Below are 16,913 nucleotides of genomic sequence, written 5' to 3'. Positions count from 1 at the left end.
ACATATTTGAACATTCAAGGTAAAAGACCTAAGGAGGTATATTAGTGTGATTCAATATTAAGTGGGGCTTTTACATATGGGGAGACTGTTTTCCATAAATATTTATGGAATAGATGTGTGTTTGCTCCTTCATACTTGTATGCATTTATTATTAGTAATTTGACTGTGAAGGCTAAGAGTAAATTTTCAGCATCATTTTTTTTTCTGAGGTGTATATTAGTTTTCTATTTCTGCTGTAAAAATTTACCACAAGCTTCATAGCACAAAACAGCGAAAAAAAAAAAAAAGTTATCTTATAGTTCTGTAGGTCAGATGCCCAACACAGTTTTCACAGGACTAAAATCAAGGTGTTGGCAGAGCTGCATATCCTTATGGAGGGAACAAGGGAATCCATTTCCTTGCCTTTTCCAGCTCTTAGAGATGGCCAGTATTCATTGGCTCATAGAATAGCCTCTTTTCTCCATTTTCAAAATCAGCAATGGTGACTTGAGTCCTTCCCATATCTATTACCTCACTTACTCTTCTGCCTCCCTCTTTTATTTTTAGGGAATCCTAAGATTACATTGAACCCATCTGAATAATTCAGAATAATTTCCCTATTTTAATTCAATTTGGTAGCAACCTTTAATCCTACCAGCAACTTTAGTTTCCCTATGCTGTGTAACATAATGTAGCATATTTCCAGCTATTAGGGATGAGCATGTGGACATCTTTGGGAAGATGGACGTTTCTCTGCTTACCACAAAGTATATGAAATGTCAGAATCTTATGTGGTCTGTAAGGGTTCAGGATTAGGCTTAAGTGGTTGCTGTTGTCAATAGTATTGTTTCTGCCATTGGAGAGTGTTTTGTGTCTGTCAGACACTGTTCTCCCCACCTGCTCCTCACAAAGGCCCAGGGTCACACCTGCTCCCGTGTGGATTCACACATCCTCTCCCCATGTGAGAGGCCACCTTTAGAGCAGTTTGTGATGGTGTATCAGTTCCTGCCCACGGCAGAATCATGGGTGCTCATCCCACTCTCGGAATCATCTGGTGTCCAGTGTAAGGAATCCTTTAGTAGGGGCTGACCACTTCTCTTTCACTCAAGGCACCAACTTCTCTTTTTGCCTCCTATCTGATATGAAAATTTAAATTTTTAACAGAGTTAATCATAAAAGTCAAAGGCCAAAGCTGTGGTTGGGGGATGTCCTCCATGGTTCATTAACCCAGGGTGGTTAGAAGAACCTGACCTTAGAACGGTAAGGAGTAGTTACTGTTCTAGAAAAGAAACTATGTGAAACAAAAATTTCCAGTCTTTCTAATATGGTTTGGATATTTGTCCCTCCAAATGTCCTGTTGACATGTGATTCCCAGTGTCGAAGGTGCAGCCTGATGGTGCATCCCTCACAAACGGCTTGATGCCCCCCACCCCACGATGAGAATGAGTGAGTTCTCTCCGTTGGTTCATGTGAGAGCTGGTTATTAAAAGCAGCCTGGCACCACCTTCCCTTTCTTGCTCCCTCTCTCACTGTGTGACACGCTTGATCCCTCTTCACTTTCTGCTGTGAGTAAAAGCTTTCTGAGATCTCACCAGACGCCTAGCAGATGTAGGTGCCATATTTGTACAGTCTACAGAACCATGAGCCAAATAAAGCTCTTTTCTTTATAAATTACCCAGGATCCGGTGTTCCTCTATAGCAACTAAAACAGATTAATAAGAAAAATAAATAATCAATTTATTTTTCTTAACTTTTTCTTTTCTTACTGAACTGTAATTGTTTTTGCAGTGATTCATGTTGAAATATTGTATGCTACATGATAAAAAAAATTTTTGATGTTTTTATTGCTTCTCTGATACCAAAGAAACATAGTGACCTACCTTTCCATTTCTTGGTTACTTAAAAACTTCTTGAATTACACATTTTTTACAATGCAATTTAAAAATAATCACCTTGTTCTCTGAAAATTTTGTTAATGTAAATATTATAATACAATAAGAAAAAATAGTTGATGGCATTTTATGTTTTTATTTTATTGTGTATTTATTAAACGTACAGGATGAGCATCCCTAATTTGAAATTATGCAATCTGAAATGCTCCAAAATCTGTAATTTTTGAGCACCAACATGACAACACAGTGGAAAATTCCACACCTGTCCTCATGTACGCAATTATTACTCTTATTTCATATAAAAATTATTGAAAATATTTTATTAAATTACCTTCAGGCTATGTGTATAAGGTATATATGAATGAAGTTTGTATTTAGACTTGGGCTTATCCCCAGTATATCTCATTATATATATACAAATATTCATAAATTCAAAACATTCCAAAATCCATAACATTTCTGCTCCCCAGAATTTCAAATAAGAAGTAGCCAACCTGTAATACATTCTGTAACTTTGTGATTGTAGGCCATAACAAATAGCATCTTTCAGTTTAAACAAAAAAAATAATAGCTAAAGTTTCCATTATTTTCCTTTCTTGACAGAACAGCAGTTTATCCTTTTTTATTGTAATATACCCAAACCTCTTAGGAGATTATCTGGCACATAATATACTGTCAAAGAATATCTATTAAATGTATGAATATATAATATTTCATGGTGGCCCCAACTTAATATGTAAATGGCATATATTTCTCTTATTTAAATGTAAAACTCATGAAGAAAAACATGAGGAGCTCATGTCTCACTTATATGATTAGATTTACTCCCAATCTTACTTAGTTTTATTGTAAAAAGTTTATTTATAAAACCTCGAAAATTACTGATTGTGGAGCGTTATAATGCAACCGCTAAAATTATGAAGGGGAAAAGCATTCCCCATTGTATGTGCTTCTGAACAGATGGTTGGTCTATAGGAAAAAACAACCTTCAGAGCCACCCTTAAGCAAGGAAGATTTTTTTTGTATAGGCATCCAGGAATGATAATTTTGCATCTGGGAAATCTAATGTGTATCCAGCACTTTTTGGGAAAATCTATCTCCTAGTCTAAGACCAAAAACCCTTTAGTTCCAGCAATTAAAAAAGGATTTTTCATCTACTTCATTTATTAATTCTTATACTCCAAGAATGTAATTATGAATGAGGCACAGCCATTGATCTCGAGGAGTGGAACACATAATGAGGAACAGAAAAGACTCACTTTAGGACCGCACTGAGCATGTATGTTGATCTAGAATGGCTGTAAAGAAAAAATGTTGATGAACATTGAGAAAGGGCACCATGACTCCATGAAAGTGGACTTCGTGGGCCAGCAAAACAATGTGTCAAATGTGTTTCATGCTTCAAAGTTAAGACAGAATGCTACTTCTCCAAAATCGAATGCCACAACTATAGGTGTGAATACTGAAAAAAAAAAAAAAAGTTTTTCTAGCTTCCATCATGGTGTCCTATTATTCGGGGTGGCTGGAAATACATAGAGATAACAAAATACTGTAGATTACCTTTTCTTTGTGTTTCATTGTCCAATAAGTCAATTAAAGTCAGATTTAAAGTAATTAAACCAATTACTCTTATCACTATAAAACAAATGGGTTTTTGTGTTTTGTTTTGTTTTTTTAATCTGAAACGCTATGCTATTAAAAATAAATTTTGTTTTCTTTTCTTCTTTTCCCAGAGAGGGTCATGCTCTGTTACTCAGGCTAGAGCACAGTGGTGAGATCACCACTCACAGCAGCCTGGACCTCCTGGGCTTAAGGGATCCTCCCATTTCAGACCCCTGGTATTATAAGCTCATACCACCATGCCCGGCTAAATTTTGTAATTATTGTAGGTATAGGCTCTCACCACGCTGCCCAGGCTGGTTTCAAATTCTTGGGCTCAAGCAATCCACCCACTGTGGCCTCCCAAAGTGCTGAGATTACAGACATGAGCCACCACACTGGACTTCTAAAAATGAATTTTCTAAAATTACATTTCCCTTCTTGTTCCTGTCACCTTCTTCTACCCTAATACATTCCTATTTTCTATACCCTATTCCTTTTATTGCCTGCTTTCCACTAGAGCTGCCATGCACATATACTCCATTGCTGACATCTACAACCTGATTTTCCTATGCACACTCTTTGTCATGCCGTAATTCTCCCTGACATACAATTCCTTGTCACTCATATGTCTCGTAGATACAAGACATATCTTTTTAAAGAGCCTCTTAACAATTCATTTCTTCTATATATTCTTTCTCTGCTTCTGCATATATATCCTCACTTATTATCAGCCTCTTCTACATATATATTTTCAGGCTAATGTGTAAGTCAGCAAGGCCAAATAGGATCACATTAAAAAATGGCAGCCATGCCAATACGCCATGTACCAACTGCACAACTGCATCCCCATTAGTGACCTAGCAAAACTCAACTTCTTACAGAGTTGAGAAAACACACAATGAATTGCAACATTGACTCTTCCTTATGTGAGTGCACACACACGTAAGTCCACACCACATGCAGAAAGGTATGCACACCACTCCTCCCCCCACCTCCACCCACACCTCTCAATGCTGCTTACTTCCTTGTTCTAAGTTCAAACTGTCTCAGTGACTTGGTAGTATTGAAATCATAGAGGACAGACTGCATGGTGGTGCGTAGCACGTGGAAGGGAAGGAATGATGCAGAGAATCCTGTTAGTCTGTGAGCCCAAGATCCTTGGGGGAAATGATGAGTGAAGATAGTGTGTGTATTACAGTGGAATCAAGAGCTAAGATGATATGAAATGGAAACTGCTTATCCACATATTTTGCATTGCTGATCATTTTAAAAAGACAGGAAATTGTCATAAAATGTTATTCAGAAGTTTTCTTATTCAAGACAGATTATGTGATTTTTTTTTAATAGGCAAAAGCTCACAGTGCAAACTCTAATTTACAACAAAGTAACTCTTTTTTGCACACCATGTCCATAAGTGTAAAAATAATACTGTGATTGATTATTTTTCATTGGGAATAAGGTACTTTTTAACAGGTTTCCTTACAAATAAAATGTTCAGTGACAAACACTTATTGTATCAAATTCTATGTGGGCTACAGGATTAGCTCTATAAGAAAGTGAGACTCTCATTTGGGGTTACGCTTTCACCAGACAAGTGCAATACAAGCAAAACTAGACAAGTCTAAACGGACAAAGATGTTATTCGAATTATATTAATACAAATTGAATATAAAGTTTTCCTTTTTAGTTGATGCTTGAAAGATTTGAGCAAAAACGTTTACAATTTATTTCTAATTTTCAAAAATTTTAAGTAATGTCTTATCAAGAAGTAAGCTACATATCAAATATCAAATACAGATTACAGAAAACATTTAGTATTGTTTGAAAAAAAAGTACTTTGCAATAAAACTAAGCAGATTTCTGTGTCTTAGTCCTGAGTATGCATTACATCACTTCTCATCTGTTTTCTCAAAGTAATTGGAATTTTTTAGTTAACCTTGCATTCATACAAGTGCAAAAGTCCTTTTTCTATGTAGTATTTCTATGTAGTGTTGTTCCATGTGCTAAAGGGATTACATCCATTATTTTATTTTGAAAAGTTACTGTATATCATAACAAAGTTACTGTATATAACAAGTTAATATGCATTGTTTTAAAATATATATAGGTACTACACTTATATTTCAGTGCCCCTGAGTCTTAAGGATTTCCCTATTTTAAAATTCTTTCTTTTTTTTTTTAATTATACTTTGAGTTCTAGGGTTCATGTACAGAACGTGCAGGTTTGTTATAAAGGTATACATATGCCATGGTGGTTTGCTGCTTCCATCACCCCATCATCTATATTAGGTTTTTCTCCTAATGCTATCCCTCCCCTATCCCCCCACTGCTCCTATCCCTCCCCTTGCCCCCTAATCCACTGACAGGCCCTGGTGTGTGATGTTCTGCTCCTATGTCCATGTGTTCTCATTGTTCAACACCCACTTATGAGTGGCCCCTTCCCCCTTTAAATCTTTCTCCAAGATAGATAAAGCTAGAAAAAGCTTTTTTTTCTCAATAAATATTTATTGAATTTAATGAATGGATAACATAAAACAATTTAAAGGTAGGTTAATATCTGATCCAGGAATTTTATTTTTTCGTTTATATTATTATACTTTAGGTTTTGGGGTACATGTGCAGATCATGCAGGATTGGTTACATAGGTATACACATGCCATGGTGGTTTGCTGCATCTATCACCCCAACATCTATATTAAGTATTTTTCCTAATGTTTTCCCTCCCCTAGCCCCCCCCACCCAACAGGCCCCAGTGTGTGATGTTCCCTTCCCTGTGTGCACGTGTTCTCATTGTTTAACTTCCACTTATGAGGGAGAACATGTGGTATTTCGCTACATGAGTAAGTTCTTTAGTGGTCATTTGTGAGACTTTGGTACACCTATTACCCGAGACATTGTTTTTATATTAACATATAATGTACACATTTTTGTGATATAATGTGGTGTTTTCACAGTGTATATATTGTATGATGATCAAATCTTGGTAATTAACATATCCATCATCTTAAATAATTATTATTGCTTTATTGTGAGAATATTAAAAATCGTCTCTTCTAGCTATTTGAAATATACAATGCATTTTGTAAGCTGTCATCATCTATGCAATAAAGTACCAGAATGTATTCTTTTCATCAACTATAGCATTGTACCCATTGACCAACCCTTTCCTGTCTCCCCCTGCTTCCTATTTTCTCCCATCTCTGGTAACCACTATTCTACCCTCAAGTTTTTTGGGACCAGTTTTTTAAGAGTCCACATGTAAGTGAGATTATGTGGTATTTGTCTTTCTGTATCTGGCTTATTTCACTTAATATAAGGCTCCAGACACATCTATGTTGTTGATGAAAGACAGAAATTTATTCCTTTTTATAGCCAAATAGTATTCCACCGTATGTATGTACAGTATCTTTTTTATGCATTCAACCATTGATGGACATTTAGGTTGATTTTATATATTGGCTACTGTGATTAGTGCTACAGTAAACATGGCAGTGCAGATATCTGTTCGAAATACTGATCTTACTTCCTTTAAATAAATACCCAGTAGTGGGATGGCTAGGTCATATGGTAGAACTATTTTTATTTTTCTGAAAGCCTCCATACTCTTTTCCGTAATGTCTGTTGTAATTTACAATCTCACCAACAGTGTATAAGTTCCCCTTTCCCTGTATCCTCACCAGCATTTTTTATTGTTTTGTCTTTTCAATAATAGCTATTCTAACATGAGATAGCTCATTGCGGTTTCGATTTGCATTTCCCTGATTGTTAGTGAGAGTGATATTAAGCATTTAGAAAATATATAGCTGTTGACCATTTGTCAACAGCTTACTTGTCTTATGCTTACTTAAAAAAAAGAAAAAGAGAAAATATCAAATAAATTGTAAAAGGGCATAGGTATATACCAGATAGGGAGTTAGAACTGAGAACTCTTACAAAGCTGGGGCCTTAAGATGTTCCCATGTTGATCATGTATAGTGGTTATCCAGGGCAGGAACAAGTTTCTGCCTATTATTTAAACACAATTGTTCTTATTTATGAAATAAGTAATATTGTCACTCATTTAATTAGGGGATAGAAAAGCTTTACTCACTGGTCCAGAAAAGCTGCAAGTAATCATGCCTCTTCCTGGGATTTAGAAAAGGAAAAAAAAAATTGCCAAATAAACCAGAACCAAAGTTTTGTTTGCAGGTTTGAAGTGACGTTTACACTTCCCTCAGAACTTTAGCAGTAGCAATGCATTCCCAAACTCAGAAACACGTGTAACACAGAGAGCACCAGAGGCCACCACAGAAGAGGAAATTATTATTAAAAATGAGCACACAATAAAAACAGTTTTTACATAAGATATTGAAGCACATGAAGATTAAGCTGATCCAGAATAAAAAGGAATAAAAAATTACAATCTAAGAATTTGAGATTATTGAATATTCTGCCAGACTATGGCTCTGCTAATTACCTCTCTCCCAATTTTTTTGTCCTCTCTTTCCTTGAATGAAAATCTTATACACATACACACACACACACACACACTCTCTCTGAGTTAGCTGGGAAAATGTCTGCTTGCCATGTGATTAAGGCTTTGAGAAAGCATGCTTTGTGCATCTTCTATATCACTTCTTTGAAAAGAATTTGCTTGCTCTGTAACACTTTCTTGTCTCTTCCCATAAGCCTTAACTAAGACATGGCATTGTGGAATCAGCATTAATCCTGCCAGACATGCTAACAAGAGCAGCATCCTAGTGAATGGCAAAATACCAGGAAGAAAGAAACTACATCCCTGACAATCTTGTGGAGAAAGATGCCTACTATCTTTGCCTGACCTATTATGTGAGCAAGAAATACAGTCCAATATTACCTGAAAAACTCTAATTTTGAGTCTCTTCCTAAAAGGAGCTTAAACTATATCTTAACCAATACCAGTATTCTGATTTTTCAAAAAATATCGTAGGGGGAGAGACTCTTGTTCAAACTCAGGCATATTCTAATCGGAGAGACTCCTGGCAGACCACAGGCAGTCTAATGATAGAGATACCTGAGCAACCTCAGCCATTCGAATGGGAGAGATTTTCAGCTGGTGTCTTTGAGCTTCTGGGGAGGCCTCAGGAAGCTTACAATTATGGCTGAAGGCAAAGGGGGAGTGAGGCATCTCACATAGTAGAGCAGGAGCAAGGGAGAGACATCCACACGACCACTGGCAATCTAATGATAGAGACACCTAACTTTCACGAATAATCGAAGCACCAAATAGCAACAAACAAATGTAATTTCAAAATAAGAAGATCTATTTTACTGTTCACTAATAAGAAGATAGAGGGGACATGATTTCTTTGGGGCATCACTGGGTAGGAACAATCTAAACCAGCAAAGGACAATGTCGTGGTCTGTGAACAGATCCCCAGTGCCTCTTGTCCTGTGGAAATTTCAGTATAGACACCTGTATTTTCATTACCAATTGCTATCTAAGAAGGTAACAAAAGAGAAGAACCAAAATCAAGAACCAAAAGAGAAGAATATAACCAGGCATCCATGTATGCATGCTAAATATCTGTTTTTAATTGTCTTGAAGTAGTTAGATTTGGTAAAATAAGTCAGTTAATACTGAATGGGTAAAAACTTAAGGCATGCATAATTTGTTGAATCACTGATTTACTTACTTTTCCTCACTTTGAAATATTTAGTGACTGGAAATTTTCATTTTTAGAGGAAATGAGGCAAATGCCAGGAAATGTATAATCACTTGTATTAATTGAACAACCCTTTCTAGTGAGGTAGTTTGAGTGGAATCACAGGAACAACCATCACACAATTAAAATACTTTTTCTGGCAATTTTCATGTTAATCCTGAGGTGTTAAATTATAATATTTATTTTGAAACATAGAAACTGGAGAAGAAAGAGCTTAGTGGCTCAGACCTGATTATTATCAGCTTAAATAATGCCAAGTTCTGACGACTATCAGAGTTACATGGTGACCTCTCATGAGTCAACACAATAGCAAAGATATATTTGCTCATTTTTTATTAAAATATCAAATTAATTTTATGGTCTTTTTTCCCATTTGAACCTTTATTATCATTTTAATTATTGACCTTCCTTGGAAGCCCTACTAACATACATAAGTCAAACCCATCAAATTAAATTATGTGTGCATTAGTCTATTCTCTCACTGCCATAAAGAAATAACTAAAATTGGGTAATTTATAAAGAAAAGAGGTTCAGTTCGCTCATGGTTCTGCAGGCTATACAGGAAGCTTGACACTGGCATCTGCTCAGCGTTTGGGGAGGCCTCAGGAAGCTTACAATCACGACTGAAGGCAAAGGGCGAGTGAGGCATCTCACATGGCATAGCAGGAGCAAGTAAGAGAGAGTGGGGAGGTCCTACACACTTTTGAACAACCAAATCTCATGAGCATTCACCCAATAGCATGAGAAAAGCACCAAGGGGATGGTGCTAAACCATTTTTTAAGGAATTGCCCCTGTGATCCAGTCACCTCCCACCAGGCCCCACCTCCAACCTTGGGGACTACAATTCTACATGAGATTTGGGCAGAAACACAGATCCAAACCCTATTAATTTGTGTTCTGTTATTAAAATAATACAGTAATGTTTGGAGTAGCTTTAGGTTTCTGGATCTCTTCTGTTCTTCCAATCCTTCTTTTTACTTTTCCTTATACTCCTCCCTTAGAACAAGGAGGATGAGGGTGGGCTGGGCTATCTTTATTTCTCTTCAGCACATCACAGTAACGTATCTTAGCAACTGTTGGAAAAATGTTCACTGCTTTAGACCCTTATGTGACCTACTTTATAGATTGTTTCGACATTGAATAATCCCCTTAGATTTGAGTTTGACAGTGTTAAAGTCAGTATGAATAATTTATATTCTCTCTACATGTGAAAAGTAATGGAGACATTATGACTGGTAAATGAAAAAAATAACAAAGATGCTGTAGCATTTGAAAAAATTCAGAAATTTTAAGTAAGAAAGTACCATGTGTACATATTATGTGTATGTGTATGTGACAAAATTTTTTTTAAAAGGGCAAAGGAAAAGGACAGGGTGATGGATTTATAGGTTTGGGTTGCTTATAGTAAGAAATGATTCTCAGGGTAGATAAACATTTTTAGACTTCAAACGTTTAGAGTAGTGTATTCAAGCCTATATTATCTTAAGCATTTATCCCTTGATTCTGAAAATACTGATTAAATGTTTTTACTGTATTGCAGGTCCTGTGATAGGTGTCAGAGATGTAAAAATCTTCAAATAACATAAGACTTAATGAAAGTAGCTTGGTAAATTAATCAAAAACTGGCACAATACTATTTTATATGTATTGGGTGGAGCTGGAATTCTATAGAAAGAATAACAAAAGAGAAGTGTTTCTTGCAAACCTGATCTTAGGCCATGAGAGACTTCATTGAAGAGGACTTTGAGATTTAGACCAAGATTAGTAGCAAACAAAGACAGAAGGGCAAAGGCTTATTGATAAAACTTTATTAGGAAGTATAACCTCTGGGAAAGAGAAGTGAAGTGAAAGGAGATGGAAGCAGGGAACAACTAATAAAAGTTGGCCATGCCTTCCTGTTAAGCTATTTTCACAAAGGTCCTATGCATGATCTAAGGAGCAGGGGAGGAGAAAGGTAGATACTTTTCTATAGGTTCTCATCTGCCATTGGTCAAATTTCTGTAACTGGCTTGAATTTCTCCCAAGAAAATGAGTTTTTCTTTTCTATTGCATAATCAGGCTGCAGGTTTTTTGAACTTTTATTTTCTGCTTCCTCTTGAACACTTTGCTGCTCAGAAATTTCTTCTGCCAGGTACCCTAAATAATCCCTTTCAAGTTCAAAGTTCCACAGGTCTCTGGAGTAGGGGAAAAATACTCCCAATCTCTTTGCTAAAGTATAGCAAGTGTGACCTATACTCCAGTTTGCAACAAGTCCCTCATCTCCATCTGATGGACTTCATTGTTCATATCACTATCAGCATTTTGATCAAAGCCATTCAACAGATCTCTAGAAAGTTCCAAATTTTTCCATATCTTCCTTTCTTCTTCTGAGCCCTTCAAACTGTTCCAGCCTCTGCCTGTTACCCAGTTCCAAAGTAACTTCCATATTTTTGAGTGTCTTTATAGCAGCACCCTACTCTTGGTACCCATTTGCTGTATTTGTCTGTTCCCACACTGCAATGAAGAAATACCTGAGACTGGGCAATCTATAAAGAAAAGTGGTTTAGTTGACTCCCAGTTTTGAATTACTGAGGAGGCCTCAGGAAACTTACAAATATGACAGAAGGCATCTCTTCACAGGGCAGTGGGAAAGAGAATGAATGCAAGCAGGGGAAATTCTAGATGTTTATAAAACCATAAGATCTCATGAAACTTACTATCATGAGAACAGCATGGGAGAAACTGCCCCTATCATCTGATTATTTCCACCTGATCCCACCCTTGACACATGGGGATTATTATAATTCAAAGTGAGATTTAGGTGGGGACACCCACACCATATCAATGCTATACATTAGATTTCCAAAATGTACTCATCCTGTTTAAATGAAACTTTCTATTCTTTAATCAATATCTTCCTATTTCCTTCTAGGTTCTGGTAAAAACCATTATACTCTCTGCTTCTATGAGTTTAACATTTTTTTAGATTCTGTTTATAAGTGAGATTATATAGTATTTGTATTTCTGTGCCTCGTATATTTCACTTAATATAATTTCCTCCAGATTCATCCATGTTGTTAGAAATGACAGAATTTCTTTCCTTATTAAAGCTGAATAATATTCCATTCTCTCTCTTGTGATAAATATACAAATACATTACTTTAGCCATTTATTCTTTAATGAATATTTATTTCATTACTTGGCCATTGTGAATAATGCTACAATAAACATAGAAGAGTAGACATCTTTTCATCATAGTAATTTCATTGCCTTTGGGTGTATACCCAGAAGTGAGACTGCTAAGTCATAAAAAAGTTCTATTTTTAATATTTCTTTTAAGAATCTCCATGCTGTTTTGTATAATGGCTATACCAATTTACCATCCCACCAATAGTGTGCAAAGGTACCCTTTTTTCCCACACCTTTACTAACACATAGTATCTTTCATTTTTTTGATGTCAGCTGTTTTAAAGCGTGTGAGGTAATACATGATTTAAGTTTTTATTTGCATTTCCCTGATGATAAGTGAGATGGAGCATTTTTCATATACCTATTGGATAGAAGAGGTATGTTCTGAACAGATTTTTCTACTTTTGTGAAAAATGCTATTGGAATTTTGATAAGGTATTGCATTGAATCGCTAAATCATTTTAGATAGTATAAATATATCAGCAATTATAATTGCTCCAGCCAATAAACATGGCATATTTTTCCATCTGTTTGTGTCTTCTTCAATTTCTTGCATCAGTGTTTCAGTGTTCAGTTTACAGATCTTCTCACCTTACTAGTTATGTTTATTCATAAATATTTTATTTTTATGCCATTGTATGTATATTATTTTCCTAATTTCTTTTTGTAAATTTATTTTCTTTCATTTTTGTATAGTTCAATGTTAGCATGTAGAAACACAACTGATTTTTGTATGTTGATTTTCTACAACTTAATACGTTTATTAGTTTGAACAGTTTTTAGTGGAGTCTTTATGGTTTTATAAATATGAAATCATGTTACCTGCAAATATAAACAGTCTTCTCCCTTTCCAATTTGGATGACTTTTATTTCTTTTCCCTGTCTTAGTTACTCTGTGATGTTATTTTGTTGCACATACCCTCCAAATCTCATGTTGAAATGTGATCCCCAAAATAAGATGTGGAGACTGGTGGGAGGTCTTTGTGTCATGGGAATGGATCCCATGCTGACAATTTTTTGGCAGTTACTTAAATGGTACTTTTTTCTCGCCATTAAAAAAAATTGTCTTTGATTTTTGAGAATTGATTTTAATGTGTCTTGGTGAAGACCCTGTATATTTATCCTATTTCACTTCTTTGAGTTTTATTGGTCTGGATGTTCATTATTTTTCTTATAGTTGGAACATTATCTTTTATTATTTCCTGAAATAGCCTTTCTGCACCTTTCTCTTACTTTGCTTCCTTTCTGAGGATTCTATAACATGTATATTGGATAGCTTGATGATATTCTATAAGTCTCATAAATTTTTTTTACTCTAGTTTCTTTTCTTCTCTTTTCATTCCTCTGACTGTGTAATTTACAATGACCTGTCTTCAAGTTATTGCATTATTTCTTTTGTTTGATGAAGTCTGTTGTTGGTGCCCTGTATAGAATATTTTATTTCGATTGTTCTTAATTCAGCTCCAGGATGTGTATTTGGTTCTTTTTTTGTAATTTCTATTTCTTTCTAAACTTCTTATTTTGTTCAAGTCGTTTCCCTCATTTCACTTGGTTGGTTGTTTATGTTAGTTTGTAGCTCACTGAGGTCTTTAAAATGAATATTTTGAATTTTTTGTCAGAGAGTTTTCAGATTTTCATATTTTAAGGTTAGATACTAGTGCCATATTTTATAACGGCCTGGTATGATAATCTGATTTTGGCAGCAAAACTGTTTACCAGTCAACCTGTCCAGATATTCTGGGCATGCTGAATAATAGGGTCCAACATTGAATTTGTTTCTGAAGTCCTTGGGTAGGCTGGGTCAGAGTCTGAATATTTTGAGTTTGGATTTAAGCCTGGGTCCATGGGTACCAGCCTGAAGCCTGAATCTATGGGGACCAACTTGCTGTTGGAGCTGGTGTTGAGACTAAGTTGATAGTGACGGGCCTAGCATTGAGGTAGGCCTGGAGTCTAAGTCTGCAGAGTTGGCTGTGGTCTGGGGCTTGCAAGGAGCACCTTGAAACTTGGGTCCTCAGGGATGTGCCTGGAGCCTCAGTTCATAGGTGCCATCTAGTTCTGGGTCTCCTGGGGAAGACCAAGATCTTGCCAGAGCTTGTGTCTTTAGGGACTAGCCTGAAGCTTGGGGTTACAAGGGATGGCCTGGTGTTGGAGCAGGTCTTGAGCTTGGGTCTGTATGGGCTGCTCTGGTATTGGGGTTCACTGGGGTGGGCCTGATGCTGAGGTCTTTGGTGTGTTGGGTGCTCACTTTACTCCCCCTATCCCAAGCAGAGGGTATTTCTCTATATGCTGTGATGTGCAACATGAGGGAGGAGTGATGTGAGTAATGTAAAACTGAGCTTTCTACCCTGTTCAGTGCATCTTTTCTCATTTCTTTGCTTCACAGAGATTACAGGTACTGTAATCTCTCACTTGGATTCTATAGCTCTTGTGAAGGTATTTTCAGATGTAGATGGGTGTTCAAATTGATGTTCTTTGAAGGAATGAGCACTGGTGACTCCTATTCTGCAATCTTGTGAATGCTTAGGATTCTGACAAACTCTTGACAAAGAAATTAATTCTAAACACTACACTAAAGATAAAGCCGTAGGGACTCTTGTTGAATTATTTAAAACTATTTATTTCAAGTACACAAATTGTCCTATGACACACTATACTAAAATATATCCATTTTAAATTTATTTTTAAAATTTGTTTAGCTCATAATTTGTTTCTGTGCATGAAAAGTTAATTACATACCTCGTAATTCATTTTATATGTTTTTTTGTAATTATCTTGTGCTGATCTGGAATTTGCTGTTTTGATGTATACACAGCCTGCCTTTTTCGAAAATATGCATATGATAAAGGAAGTGGTGGGCTCCATTTAAATATTTGTTGACAGTTTTTAAAGTGTATTGTACATATGTACTTTCCTGAACAGTCTAATGTGATTTGAATAGTCATAAAAATTACCTTAGTTATATGAAGTTGCAACTATATTCATAACTTGATTCCTCAATAATTATTGCTTAATTTATGATGTTCTTGGTTTGCAGCAAACTTGAAAAAAAAATTCAGTTCAGCTTTATGAGATTAAGTGTAAAACTAGGTTTGGTGACCTTTATCATGTGCCATGCAGTTTAACTCTATTTACCTGTGAATACTCAATTTAATTCTCCCAAAAAATATATACAGTAAAAACTGAATAAATAGTATCAGTTATTATGTATCAATCTCTATTTTGCTAATTGCTTTTTATGTACAAAAATTGCACATATTTAATGTATACATCACTGAGTTTGGACACATATATATATATGTATGTATGTATGTGTATATATATATATATATATATATATATATATACCTGTGATACTGTCAAAAAACTCAATGTACTAAACACATCTATTGCCTCCAAACATATCTACATGTTTATTGACTCCAAACATATCTATTGCCTCTTGTGTTCATTTGTGTATATGTGTATATGTGTGTTTGTGTTTGTGATAAGACCATTTAACATTAGATCTATCCTCTAATGTGTATTTTTCTTTCTTTCTTTTTATTTTTTTATGAGACAGGGTCTAGTTGTGTCACCCAGGTTGGAGTGCAGTGTTGTGATCACGGCTCACTGCAGCCTCCACCTGCCAAGTGCAAGTGATCCTTCCACCTCAGCCTCCTAACTGGCTACAGCTAATGCCACCATGTCCACTAGAAATGGGGTTTTACTATGTTTCCCAGGCGTCTCACATTCCTGGCCTCATGTGATCCTCCTGCCTCAGCCTCCCAAAATGTTAGAATTACCAGGTGTAAGCCACCGTGCCTCTCAGTACATTTTAAAGTGCATATATGGCACAGCAGAACTTATTTATGTTGCATAATAGATGTTTATATTCATTGAGCAACAGTGGGATACTACCCACTCAGCTCATGGCACCTGACAATCACAATTCCATGCTCTGCTTCCATGAGTATTACTTGTTTAAATAACTTATATAAGGAGAATCACAGGTTTTGTTCTTGTGTTACTGATTGCTTCCTGATTGCTTTTGAATACATAGTCTCATTTATACTCCCCAAAAAGCTGTGAGTTTTGTTCTATAATTATTTCCGTTTTTCAGATGAGGAAATGGGAATAAAAAGTTAGGCTAAGTTTCTTCAAGTGAGATAGCTATTTCACTTCCAAACTTGTATGCTTAAACAGTTATACTCACTGAACCAAATATGGGCAAGGTCCTGCCTTATTATCACCAAAATACCAGGACAGAATGAAAAGAACATAGTTTTAGTTGCTGTTAGACATCAGTTTGTTTCCTAGTCTTAAACAGTGTATTTAACTTCTCACATTTCAGTTTCCTAATCTGTAAATTGTAGAATTATGAAAAAGACCAGAAAAAATAGCTGTGGGCTAAGAATATTTTGTAAATGGAGAAGTTTTTGTCTTATCAATTACAATACAATATTAATTATTATATATTTTATTGGTTTGGGATATTAGGATAAACAATGAGTCATTGCAGGAAAAACAAATTAGATGTGGATTAAGAAAATACAGTTTTCAATTCAATGGAAAACTCATTTTACTTTGTAATTCATGAAAATGCTAAGG

Source organism: Cebus imitator, unplaced genomic scaffold (assembly GCF_001604975.1).
Source record: "Cebus imitator isolate Cc_AM_T3 unplaced genomic scaffold, Cebus_imitator-1.0 Scaffold423, whole genome shotgun sequence".
NCBI classification, from domain to species: Eukaryota; Metazoa; Chordata; class Mammalia; order Primates; family Cebidae; genus Cebus; species Cebus imitator.
The sequence above is the reverse complement of the archived record's forward strand: the minus strand, read 5'-3'. Positions refer to the sequence as shown.